Genomic DNA, 14,185 nt, shown 5'->3' on the forward strand with positions numbered 1-14,185 from the left:
TCATCCTAGAGTAATGAAGCTAGAGGGGAATGGGAGGAATAAATCAAGGGCTACTCCAAACAAACCCTACCTCCCCATAAAGGGGTATATGGACTATTGCGGTACCCAATAGAGACATCAACTATGAATAAAATTTCTATTTATTGCATTTACAAACAGTAAAAATTATATATACAATTTACAACAAGACAACTAGGGTATTGTTGCAACAGGAAACATACATTAAAATGACAATATGTAAAGCCCACATATGTGAATGAAGGCACATTGATGTCCTAGGGGACGTTTAACCACAACAGTTTCGCGGCCAATGCCGCTTCCTCAGGAGGCGTCCAAATATAACATCTAAAAAACTAAACAATTACATACATAAAGTACAAAAAGTACAAAAATATTCATACATAATAATAAAACATAAAATTGGAGTGATTACAATTTATCTGAAAACACACTCACCAACAACTGCCCCATCAGATGGAAACGGCATTATTGAGACGCCCAAGTCAGGGGTTCCCCCTGGGGGCGAGCACGGGGGGCTAACAAGACGGGCTGGTGTAAAAAGATATATAATAAGTATTGGTTTGGGAATTAAACTAAAACGTACACCACTAACGTGTATGGGAATGAAAAAAAAGGTGGGGGGGAGGGGGAAGGAGTGAGGGGAAGGGAAGAAGAGGGGGGAGGGGAGAGAAACAAGGGGGGGTGAAGGGGGGGGGGAGGGGGAGAGGAAAGAGGGAGGGAAAGGGGGGAAGGGGGAAAAAGGAGGGAGGGGGGAGACAAGGGGGGGTGGCATATGTAGGTTGAAACACAGTCATTAACCACTTCAGCCCTGGAAGGATTTACCCCCTTCCTGACCAGAGCACTTTTTACAATTTGGCACTGCGTCGCTTTATCTGCTAATTGCGCGGTCATGCAATGCTGTACCCAAACAAAGTTTGCGTCCTTTTCTTCCCACAAATAGAGCTTCCTTTTGATGGTATTTGACCACCTCTGCGTTTTTTATTTTTCGCTCTATAAACGGAAAAAGAAAATTTTGAAAAAAAATGATATTTTCTACTTTTTGTTATAAAAAAATCCAATAAACTCAATTTTAGTCATACAATTAGGCCAAAATGTATTCGGCCACATGTCTTTGGTAATAAAAAGTCAATAAGCGTATATTTATTGGTTTGCGCAAAAGTTATAGCGTCTACAAACTAAGGTACATTTTCTGGAATTTACACAGATTTTAGTTTATGACTGCCTATCTCATTTCTTGAGATGCTAAAATGGCAGGGCAGTACAAAACCCCCCCAAATGACCCCATTTTGGAAAGTAGACACCCCAAGGAAATTGCTGAGAGGCATGTTAAGCCCACTGAATATTACATTTTTTTGACCCAAGTGATTGAATAATGATAAAAAAAAAATTACAAAAAGTTGTCACTAAATAATATATTGCTCACACATGCCATGGTTATATGTGGAATTGCATCCCAAAATACATTTAGCTGCTTTTCCTGAGTATGGGGATACCACATGTGTGGGACTTTTTGGGAGCCTAGCCACGTACAGGATGGCCCGGAGGCATGCTCAGGGCCATCCAGATGCATTACTGAGCTCGGGTCCGATTGGCTAGGACGTGTCCATGCTGTTCCTGTCAGGAGTCCGTTTTGTGCTCTATCATATCTGCCCACCTTGTCTGGATGTCTGGTAAGCAGGATTTCCCCAAGGTTCGCTGCAGTTTATATCCTGTGTTTCTATATATGGTTATCAGTCTTTGGCTGTGTGGAGTTTGCTCACAACGGTTTGCCATCTGGTAAGCAGTTTGTGCATGTGGTTTGCTGCACCTAGAGGGATCTTTTTTATGTCTATATCTGGATGATTGGTACATGCTCGTTTTCTACCCAATCTGGTAAGCAGATTCTGGGTATCGTTCATGTTTCTCTACCTACTTACTATAATACACATCTTTGCATGATTGCATGACACTCATCTACTATCCTAGTTGTTGCACTGACACTGGATGTTATATGCCCACACATGATTTAGATTTATGTTGAGTGTTGCACTTATTATTTGTTTTTGGAGTGCTTTACAATATCAGTATTACGTTATGTTTTTGTCATATATTTTTGTATAAATCTCTGTGGACTGGATACACGGGACGAGTGCGTTTATCCTGCCTCACCTGGATCGTCCATCCAAAGGCCCAGGCTGGGTTTAAGCCACTTGCCCCTATTTGGCTTACTTCTGGTAAGCGCAATAGCTTGGTGTGTTCCAGCTTAATGTTTTTTCATCACTTATCTATTTTGGATGAATTTCATGCCATTCACCTACGATAGACTTACCTTCATTTGTCTTGGACGTCTATATGGGACTACACAGATTGTATAAGGGACTTCATATTCTCCTTATTGTTTATATCACTTTATAGCGCGGTTTCTTTGTTTTTTAATTTTGTTTTGGTGTGCCTCACTTATAACCGCAGCTTTTATACTTATTCCAAGCGCAGTTTTTTCTTTTTTATTTAGAAGCTTGTGTCACACATCACCAACTCTTCTAACCACTTGAAGACAAAGCCCTTTCTGACACTTTTTGTTTGCATGAAAAAATTATTTTTTTCAAAAAAATAAAAAAAAAAATTACTTTGAACCCCCAAACATTATATATTTTTTTTTAAAGCAAAGGCCCTACTGATTAAAATGGTGATGTTTTATTTTTTTTTCACACAGTATTTGCGCAGCGATTTTTCAAATGCATTTTTTTGGGAAAAAACACACTTTTTAAAATTTTAATGCACTAAAACACACTATATTTCCCAAATGTTTGATGAAATAAAAAATATGATCTTAGGCCGAGTGCATTGATACCAAACATGACATGCATTAAAATTGCGCACAAACGTGCAGTGGTGACAAACTACATACATTTTTTACAGCCTTTACAGGTTACCACTTTAGATTTACAGAGGAGGTCTACTGCTAAAATTACTGCCCTCGATCTGACCTTCGTGGTGATACCTCACATGCATGGTGCAATTGCTGTTTACATTTGATGCCAGACCGATGCTTGCGTTCGCCTTTGCATGAGAGCGGGGGGGACAGGGGTGCTTTTTTTTTTTCTTTATTATTTTTTTTGCTTTTTTATCTTATTTTTAAACTGTTCCTTTCATTTTTTTTTCTTAGCATTTCTATTATTTATTGTTATCTCAGGGAATGTAAATATCCCCTATGATAACAATAGGTAGTGACAGGTACTCTTTTTTGAAAAAATTGGGGTCTATTAGACCCTAGATCTCTCCTCTGCCCTCAAAGCATCTGACCACACCAAGATCGGTGTGATAAAATGCTTTCCCAATTTCCCAATGGCGCTGTTTACATCCGGCGAAATCTAAGTCATAAAATGCTCGTAGCTATAGGTTTCTTAGGCCATAGAGATGATTGGAACCATTCTGGTCTCTAATCAGCTCTATGGTCAGCTGGCCGAATCAACGGCTGCATTCTCAGGTTCCCTGTTGGGACAGGAGAGCCAGAGAAAAACATGGAAGACAGAGGGGGAGCATTCCCTCCCACTGCTTGTAAAAGCAGTCTAGAGGCTAATTAGCTGCTAGGATTGCTTTTACATGAAAGCCGACCGCTGGCTGAAAAGAATGATACCAAGATGATACCTAAACCTGCAGGCATCATTCTGGTCCAATTGGACCCCCGCCCGCAGGAGGCAGGTAATGTACCCATACATTACTTTGCCTGCCCGTGACATTCTGCCGACGTATATCGTTGTGAGGCGGTCGGCAAGTGGTTAACTGAAACAGAATTGTAGGAGGCGTAGAACCAAGTGAGGAACAGCCAAACTCTGCTACTAAGGTGAGGTTGTGAAAGACAGTTTCATGTCATACACCCTGGCAAGACTGAGCACAGCAACAAGACACAAGGTAGTTATACTGCATCAGCAAGGTTTCTCCCAGAAAGATTTCAAAGCAGACTGGGGTTTTGAAGTGTATTGTTCAAGCTCTTTTGAAGAAGCATAAGAGAACAGGCAACACTAAGGACAGTAGATGCAGGGGTCAGCCAAGGAAACTTAATGCAGCAGATGAAAGACACGACATTTTCTTGCCCCCCCTCCAATTCGCAATTTCGTTCGCCACCTGCTCTGAGACATACAATAAATAGCAGCTGAATCAGATCAGGCAGCAATTGCACTTGGTTGCCAGGCCAGAGGTTACAGTGTATCATTACTGCTCACTGACTGGCTGCTAGAGGTTGCGGCACGCATTATGGCTCACTGATTTTTTGCTAGAGGTTACAGCACATGACTTCTGCTTGTTGATTGGTTGATAGAGATTACTGTACATCACTACTGCTCAGTGATTGGTTGCTAGAGGTTACTGGACATCCTTACCACTCACTAATTAGTTGCTAGAGGTTACTGCACATTATTACGGCTCATTGGTTGCTAGAGATTACTGCATATCCTTACCGCTCAATGATTGGTTGCAAGAGGTTAGTGCACATCAATACTGCTCACTGATTGGTTGCTAAAGGTTACAGCACGTCATCTCCTCACTGCCTGCACACCATGGACTGGGAAGGTGAGGGGACACATCAATACCGAAAACTCCCAGGAATCCTAGGACTCCTGGAATCAGTGGAAATGCTGGGGGGAGGGGGGGTATCAGTGGCAATGCTGGGGGGGTTGATGGGATCAGTGACAGTGATGGGGGGATGGGATTAGTTAGGAACCAGGACACTGGCAAATTCTGAATCATGTAGAGCAAATATGGAAATCTTTGGCAAGTATATAGTATACATCACTAAGGGAGCTAGGGAGGAGGTGGAATCCTTATGGGTAGAGCTCCAAAAGGGATGAAACTAAGGGGAAAATAATACTGGGAGTATGCTATAGGCCCACTAACCTGAGGGAGGAGGGGGAAACTGTCCTCCTATTACAATTTGGATTAGCAGCAAGGCTGGGATGTGTCATCATAATGGGGGATCCAGACATAGATTGGGCAGAAGGAACCGCGCATTCGTCTAAGGCTCGCCAGTTCCAAAATGTCTTGCAGGATAATTTCATGGGTCAGATGGTAGACACACCAACTAGAAACAAAGCGTTACTAGACCTACTGAATACCAACAATACAGACCTGATCACAGATTTGGAAATAAGGGGCAATTTAGGAAACAGCGATCACAGGTCAATTAGCTTCAGTATAAATCACACAAATGGGAAACATAAGGGGAATACAAAGACACTGAACTTCAAAAGAGCCAACTTCCATAAACTACGAACCTTGCTAGAAGAAATAAATTGGGATAGAATCTTAGGAACAAAGAACACAGAGGAGAGATGGGTTTGCTTTAAGAGCATAATAAAAAAGGGCATGAACCAGTGCATCCCATTGGAAAATAAATTTAAAAGAGCAAACAAAAGTTCTGCATGCCTTAACTCCATGTAAAAATGCATATAAAAGCAAAGGAGAAGGCCTTCAATAAATACAAGGCTGAGGGATCATCATCAGCATTCAGAATTTACAAAGAATGCAACAAGAAATGTAAGGGTGCAATTAGGGCGGCTAAGATAGAACACGAAAGACACATAGCAGAGGAGATAAAAAAAAAATCCCAAGAAATTCTTTAAGTATATAAACAGTAAAAAAGGGAGGATAGACCATAATTGCCCCATAAAGAATGAGGAAGGAAATCTGGTTACAAAGGATGGGGAGATGGCGAAGGTATTGAATTTATTCTTCTCCTCTGTCTTCACGAGGGAATCAGGGGGCTTCAGTAACCAAAACTGCAGTGTTTTTCCTCATGACACCTCACAGGAAGCTCCCTCATGGCTAAAAGAGGATAGAATTAGAGATAGACTTGGAAAACAACATTAATAAGTCACCAGGGCCAGATGTTTGCACCTATGGGTCCTTAGGGAACTCAGTCAAATAATTGCCAGACCATTGTTCCTAATTTTTACTGACAGTCTACTAACTGGAATAATACCAGCTGATTGGAGAAAAGCCAATGTAGCACCAATATTTTAAAAAGGGCCAAAATACATCCCTGGGAATTACAGACCAGTTAGCCTAACATCACTAGTATGCAAGCTCCTGGAGGGGATGATAAGGGACTATTTACAAGATTTTAGTAATGAAAACGGTATCATTAGCAGTAATCAGCATGGATTCATGAAGAATCGTTCTTGTCAAACCAATGTATTAACCTTCTATGAGGATATGAGCTGCCATCTAGATAAAGGAAGGCCCTTAGACGTGGTGTATCTGGATTTTGCAAAAGCATTTGACACAGTTGCCCATAAATGTTTACTGTACAAAGTAAGGTCTGTTGGCATGGACCATATGGTGAGTACATGGATTGAAAACTGGCTACAAGGGGAGTTCAGAGGGTAGTGATAAATGGGGAGTACTCGGAATAGTCAGGGGTGAGAAGTGGGGTCCCCCGGGGTTCTGTGCTGGGAGCAATCCTATTTAATTTGTTCATAAACGACCTTGAGGGTGGGGTAAACAGTTCAATCTCTATTTGCAAATGATACTAAACTAAGCAGTGCAATAACTTCTCCGCAGAATATGGAAACCTTGCAAGAAGATCTGAACAAATTAATGGGGTGGGTAACTACATGGCAAATGAGGTTTAATGTGGAAAAATTTAAAATAATGCATTTGGGTGGCAAAAATATGAATGCAATCTACTCACTGGGGGGAGAACATCTGGGGGAATCAAGGATGGAAAAGGAGCTGGGAGTCTTGGTAGATGACAGGCTCAGCAATGGCATGCAAGGTCAAGCTGCTGCTAACAAAGCAAACAGAATATTGGCATGCATTGAAAAGGGAGCAGGATATCAACAACAGCTGAGTAACTGTGGAGAGAGATGGGAGCTGGCAATTAGCCGACAGCTGAGCGGCCAGCTCAGAGAAGGAAGGGCTGAGCCCAGCCCTGACAGTACCCCCTCCTCAACGACCCCTCCCCCTCGTAGGACCACCAGGCTTGAGGGGAAATCATCTATGGAAATCACGGAGGAGGACAGGGGCATGTACGTCCAAGGATGAGATCCGAGAGCGTTCCTCCGGACCGTAACCTTTCCAATGCACCAGGCACTGTATGTGCCCATGGAACCTACAGGAGTCAACAATGGACTCTACTGCATACTCCTCATGGTTTTCAACCTGTACAGGGTGAGGACGTGGCACCGAGATGATAAAGCGGTTTCAGGCCAAAGGGTATAATAAGGGGACATGAAATACATTTGAAATACGCATATTAGAAGGAAGGTCTAATGCGTAAGCCACTGGGTTAATCCTGCGAAGAATACAGAAAGGCCCAATAAACCAAGGTGTGAACTTCAGTGAGGGAACACGAAGTCGGAGATTGCGAGATGATAGCCAGACCCTGTCCCCAACCTGGTAGGAAGGCACAGGCAGGCGTCTGCGGTCAGCATGGAGTCTGTACCTATCATTAGCATGACTCAAAGCCTCCTGGACTTGTGCCCAAGTGGAACGTAGACCACGGAGATGCTCCTCTAACGCAGGAATACACTGCGGAACAAACAAGTCAGGCAACATGGAAGGTTGGAAACTCTAATTCGCCATAAACGAGGACCATCGGGAAGCAGAATTCAAGGCACTGTTGTGAGCAAACTCTTCCCACGGTAATAGGTCTGATCAGTTGTTATGATGGTCAGAAATATAGTAACGTAGGAATTGCTCCAAGGACTGATTGGCTCGTTTTGCGGCCCCATCAGACTGCGGGTGATACGCAGAGGAAAAAGCAAGCTGAATTCCCAACTGTGCACAAAAGCCTTACCAGAACCGGGACACAAACTGACTACCCCTGTCTGAGACAATCACCTTGGGTAGCCCATGTAAGAAAAGATCTCCTGAGCAAAAATGGAAGCCAGTTCCTTAGAAGTGGGCAACTTCTTAAGTAGAATTCAATGACACATCTTTGAGAACCGGTCAACCACCATAAGTATAACTGTGTTGCCCTGGGAGTTGGGTAACTCCACAATGAAATCCATAGACAGGTGGGTCCAGGGCCTCTCTCCGTTGGGTATGGGTTGTAGGAGGCCCACTGGAAGGTGTCGTGGAGTCTTACTCTGAGCACACACGGAACAGGCAGCTACGAAGGCAGTTACATCAGCACGTAGACTAGGCCACCAGAATTGACAAGTTGATTCTTCCCAGGGTGGCCAGCTGCCTTAGGAGAATAGTAAATCTGGAGCACGGCAGTACGGAGACTCTCTGAGACAAAGCAGCAGTCACAAGGTTTCTCAGGAGGAGCATGGACCTGAGCAGCAAGAATTTTGTCACCCAAAAGAGAAGTGAGACTGGTGCGAACCGTAGCCAGAATACAATCAGGAGGAATCACAGGAACCGGAACCGACACCAACTTGGAAGCGGAGAAAAATTGTCATGACAAGGCGTCAGCCCTTACATTCTTAGTACCGGGTCAGAATGACACAATCCAATTGAAACTTGACAAGAAAAGAGCCCATCGCGCCCTTCTGGGAGAGAGGCATTTAGCCTCAGACAAGAATGTGAGATTCTTATGGTCAGTAAGAATGAGAACCGGCACAGTGGTACCTTCAAGGAGATGTCTCCATTCTTTCAGGGCTAAAATGATCGCCAACAGCTCTCTGTCACCAATCTTGTAATTGCACTCCGCAGGTGACAATTTCTTGGAAAAGTAGCCACAAGGATGCATAGCGCTCTCAGAGGTAGGACATTGAGACTGAAGGGCGCCAACATCAGTCTCAGAAGTATCAACCTCAAGGATAAACGGTAACGTAGGATCAGGATGTGCCAACACAGAAGCAGAAGCAAAGGCAGCTTTGAGACTCTCAAAGGCCTTAATGGACTCCAGAGATGAACTCTGTGGGTTACTGTCCTTTCTGGTCATATCAGTCAGGGGCTTGACCAGAGATGAGAAGTTATGAATAAATTTCCGATAATAGTTGGCAAAGCCCAGGAAACACTGCAGAGGACGTAAACCCACGGGTCGGGGCCACTGTAGGACTGCCGAAAGTTTCTCTGGGTCCATCGAAAAACTAGCAGTGGAAATGACATAGCCCAGGAATTTAACCTGTTCACGATGGAACTCGCACTACTCCAGTTTACAATAGAGATTGTTCTCTCTTAGTTTCTGAAGCACACGACAGACATCTGTGTGGTGACTCTCCAGGGACTTGGAAAATATGAGGATATCATCGAGATAAACCACCACACATACCTGCAACAAATCTCGGAGGACATTGTTAAAAAAAAATTCATGGAAAACTGCTGGGGCATTACAGAGGTCAAAAGGCATTACGAGAAACTCATAATGGCCTGTTCTGGTATTAAACGCAGTTTTCCACTCCAAAGGGATGCAGGGAGTAGGGAAAGCCGCAGTTCGCTGCTTCTGTCGGCAGATGTCCCAACCCCCCACACACAGGGAAAAACACAGGGGACTATTTCGGTACTGAAGGTAGTTGGGAAATAGTACTAATACCCAACTACCTTCAGTACCGAAATAGTCCCCTGTGTTTTTCCCTGTGTGTGGGGGGTTGGGACATCTGCCGACAGAAGCAGCGAACTGCGGTTTTCCCTACTCCCTGCCTCCCTTTGTAGTAGATTGTTGGGATGATGGTACTTTACATTTGGTAACTTAACCATTTAATCATAGGCGCTCTGTCCTATTGCAGTTTTCCACTCGTCGCCTTCCTTAATCCTCACGAGATTGTATGCCCCTCTCAAATCAAGCTTTGTGAAAACCGTTGCTCCCTAGAGACGGTCAAATAACTCTGTAATCAATGGAATCGGATAGGCATTCTTAATCGTGAAACGATTAAGACCTCTATAATCAATACAAGGTCTCAGTTCACCACTTTTCTTCTTCACAAAGAAGAAACCAGCACCAGCAGGAGACAAAGATTTGCAAATGAAACCTCGAAAAAGTGCGTCTGCAACATACTCCTCCATGGGCTTATCCTCCCAGACTGACAAAGGGTAAACCCGGGCACGAGGGGTATGGCACCAGGTTGAAGGTCAATTGCGCAATCATACGGCCGATGTGGAGGCAAACTACCGGTTTGACCTTAGTCAGACATCACTGAAATCGCAGTACTCCTCTGGCACGGAGGAGAGTGAAGAGGGGCACAGGACCTTGGCTACCTTCTGGAAGCATGTCTCACTGCATTGTGGTGACCAAGAGAGAACCTCAGCATGGAGCCAATCAACAGAGGGGTTGTGCCTCTGTAACCAAGGATAACCAATAACAAGCGGAAACTTAGGTGAGGAAATAACTTGGAACTGGATTATCTCATGGTGAAGAGCCCCTACGGCCATGGACAACGGAACCGTCCCATGAGTCACATGGGCAGGCTGTAGAGGTCTCCCGTCAAGAGCCTCAATGGCAAGTGGAGTGTCACGCAGCTGCAGCAGAATCAAAGCGGAGTGCTTCGATACAAAGGCAGCATCAATGAACAGGCCTGCAGCCCCAGAGTCAATTAGAGCCTGTATCTCAACGGACGACTCAGCCCAAGAAAGGGTGACTGAAACCAGGGGCTTATCCTACTGGATAACTGGGGATGAAACAACGCCACCAGGACCTCAAGGTTCGGGCGTTCCCTGGACAGGTAGGACAAGACTTCAAAAAGTGACCTGCCTGACCACAATAAAGGCACAATCCCTCCCTCCTTCTAAAGGTTCTCCCATCCACAGAGAGACGCGTGAAACTCAAGTGCATGGGTTCACCTTCACTGCCTGACTCGGTACCGGGAGGCATGGGAGGCGAGGGAGGCACAGGTGGGACTGCAAAGCTCAGAGACAAACATACAGGAGGCTTCCGCAAGAGCTCCATAAAAGAGTCTTTCTCTGAGTATAGAGTCATTGAGGATGGCAAATGTGATCAACTTCTCCAGCTCAGTGGGTATATCTCGGGCTCCTATCTCATCCTTGATGGTATCCGAGAGACCATGAAAAAAAGGAGCCACAAGGGCCTCATTGTTCTACGCAACCTCTGCTGCCAGAGTACGGAATTCAATGGCGTAGTCGCAGTTCTCATACTCTGTTCAATGGACATGAGGCACTTGGCAGCAGAAGCGGGGTGTGCGGGAATGTCAAATACCCTTTTAAACTAAGCCACAAACTCAGGGTAACTCAAGAAAACAGGTTTTTGCATCTCACATAGAGGGTTTGCCCGGGCCAAGGCTCTCTAAGAAAGCAAAAATATCACAAAACCTACTTTGCTTCTGTCCATGGGAAATGCCTAGGGCAGCATCTCAAAGTATATCTCAACCTGGTTGAGAAACCCTCTGCATTGGAGTGGATCGCCCCCAAATCGCTGGGGAAGCGTCCTCTGGACTGGACGGCTTAAGTAGGCAGGACTGACAAGCAGGATATCAACAACAGCTGAGTAACTGTGGAGAGAGATGGGAGCTGGCAATTAGCCGACAGCTGAGCAGCCAGCTCAGAGAAGGAAGGGCTGAGCCCAGCCCTGACATAGAGCGAGTACAGAGAAGGGCAACAAAGCTAATAAAGGGATTGTAGGATATTAGTTATGAAGAAAGGTTGTGAGCACTGAACTTATTCTCTCTAGAGAAGAGACGCTTGAGAGGGGATATGATTTCAATGTACAAATACCATACTGGTGACCCCACAATAGGGATAAAACTTTTCTGCGGAAGGGAGTTTAATAAGGCACGTGGCCACTCATTACATTAGAAGAAATTAGGTTTAACCTTAAACTGCATAGAGTGTTCTTTACTGTAAGAGCAGCAAGGATGTGGAATTCCCTTCCAGAGGCAATGGTTTCAGCGGGGAGCATCAATAGTTTCAAAAAACTATTAGATAAGTACTTGAACAACCACAACATACAGGGATATACAATCTAATACTGACATATAATCACACACATAAGTTGGACTTGATGGACTTGTGTCTTTTTTCAACCTCACCTACTGTGTAACTATATGTGGGGGATTCTTCACTAACCACCAATGTAATGGGGAAATTACAATGACCACCAATATGAGCAGGGATTTATATTGACCACCAATGTGAGGGGGAATTTGCACTGACCACCATGTACTGGGAGATTTCACGCAACCCACCAATATAAAGATGGATTTCCACACTGACATCAATGTAATAGTCGCATTTACACCAACCACCAGTGTAAGGGTGGTTGGTGTAACTTCCAATGACCTCTGTGTAAGGGGGAATTTACACTGACAACCATTGTTGAGGTAGTGACCACGAATGTAAGGTGACACTTCTACACTTACCACCAATGTTAGGGTGGATTTACACTAACCACCACTGTAAAGGGGGATTTATACTGACCACCAGTGTAAGGGCAATTCTGCAATTACCACCAATGTAAATGGAAATGTACACTGATCACCAATGTAATGAAGAATTTACACTGACAACCAATGTAATGGGGGACTTTACATCAACAACCAATAAAGGGGGATTTCTACACTGGCCACCAATCTAAGGGGGATTTACACTCACCACCAATCCAATTTAAAGGGGGGCTTTTACATGGACCCCCAATGTAAGGGAGGATTTGAAACATGAAAAATCGCTTTCCTGACACCACAGAAACATGCTGCCCTTTAGCAGATACACAGCAGTGACCCTAATTGTTAATGACACCCTCACACATCTGCTGAGATGTGCGTAGTCACATGCACGAAATTTACGGTGCCGTGGCACCATGTTGTTTTGAAAAAAGGTTCCACCTCCAAATAGCTTACCTTTGCAGAACAGGATGATGTTAGGCTTAATGACCACAGTTGTAGGCAGGACTTTTAAGCATGCCTCTTTACCTCCCCAGTGGACAGCATTCAGCAGAAGTGATGGTGGATATGACTTCAGGGGGGGCATGATATACATATTAATTGCCTCCTCTATTTACATATCAATACTACTGATCCGTGGCTATTCACATATTAATTCCGCTGCTATTTACATATCAATGCAGGTTATTTACATGTAAACACAGGGTCTGCAGGTGAGTCGTCTGTACACAGCAATAAGGCAGAGCTGGGCAGCATTAGTAACAGAACTTCACACTGAGATAGCGGGACTCAGCATAGGACTGAATCTTCAAGGGACAAGGGAATTTAAACAGATAGTTGGCAAGTATAAGGCAGCTGTTTTGGGCCCCAGAAAAATTATGCCCTGCCTTAAAGAGAAAAATGGCAGCAGGTGCGCTAGACTTATGAGTCAAAATTGAAAATATTTGGCTGTAGCAGAAGACAGTTTGTTCACTGGCGATTTGGTCAGGATCAATTGTGTCCTAAATGCTAAGAAATACCTGCACATCAGTTTGTACTTGGGGAGTGCAAGTATCTTGGATGGAATCCAAAAATTGTTTCCATCCTGAACCTGAGAATTGAGACATATTGCAAAGGGGGAGGGGAGAAAAAAAAAGGGGGGGGATGAAGTTAGGTAATTTTGTATTATGGCTATATTAACACCATCAAGGCTACACAAGGAAAAAATATATAATTGCCAAAATATCAGGTATACAATACTGAATTAATTAAAGCCTTAAACTGGAAATAATCCAACTGAGATGGGGGTTCTGCACCCCGATTATAGTATATAGGAAAATAAATATTGTTGGGTTATTTGCAGATACAGATATATGTCCCTGATAATGTATAGAAAACAAGCTTATAAGAGAGAGCCTAAGCTGCCTCTGTAGAAGTGGGATTTTTAGAGGAGACCATTACATCTGTATAGTAAGGTAAGCACAAAATCATGAAATTTTGTTTAAAATTTAAGTTTATTAGTACGAAAATACAATATCTAATAACATATAAAATTGCAAGATTTACATAATACATCATTTGTAATTGATACTGGGATGTACAGTTATACAAGATGCTTGGGTGTGCAGAGGGCCAACATGTTTCGCAGTTTCCTGCTTCTTCAAGGGCGTCGTATGCATCTGTAGATTCATCTAGATTGCATAAAACAACATTAGAACCATAATTTATTCAATATACAGCCGATATATGTTTCCCTAAAACTGTGTAAGTGCTTACCCACTCAAAGATTGTCGGTACTTTAAAACAAAACGTGTATAGCAAAGATTCACACCCAGGACTCAGTTAATGATATCCGCCAACCAAGATCATTACCCCGTGGAAGCCAGATCCATGATGGTTGGATAGTGGGATGTTTGACCACGCAGTGG

The sequence above is a fragment of the Aquarana catesbeiana genome, linkage group LG02 (assembly GCF_042186555.1).
Source record: "Aquarana catesbeiana isolate 2022-GZ linkage group LG02, ASM4218655v1, whole genome shotgun sequence".
Lineage (NCBI taxonomy): Eukaryota > Metazoa > Chordata > Amphibia > Anura > Ranidae > Aquarana > Aquarana catesbeiana.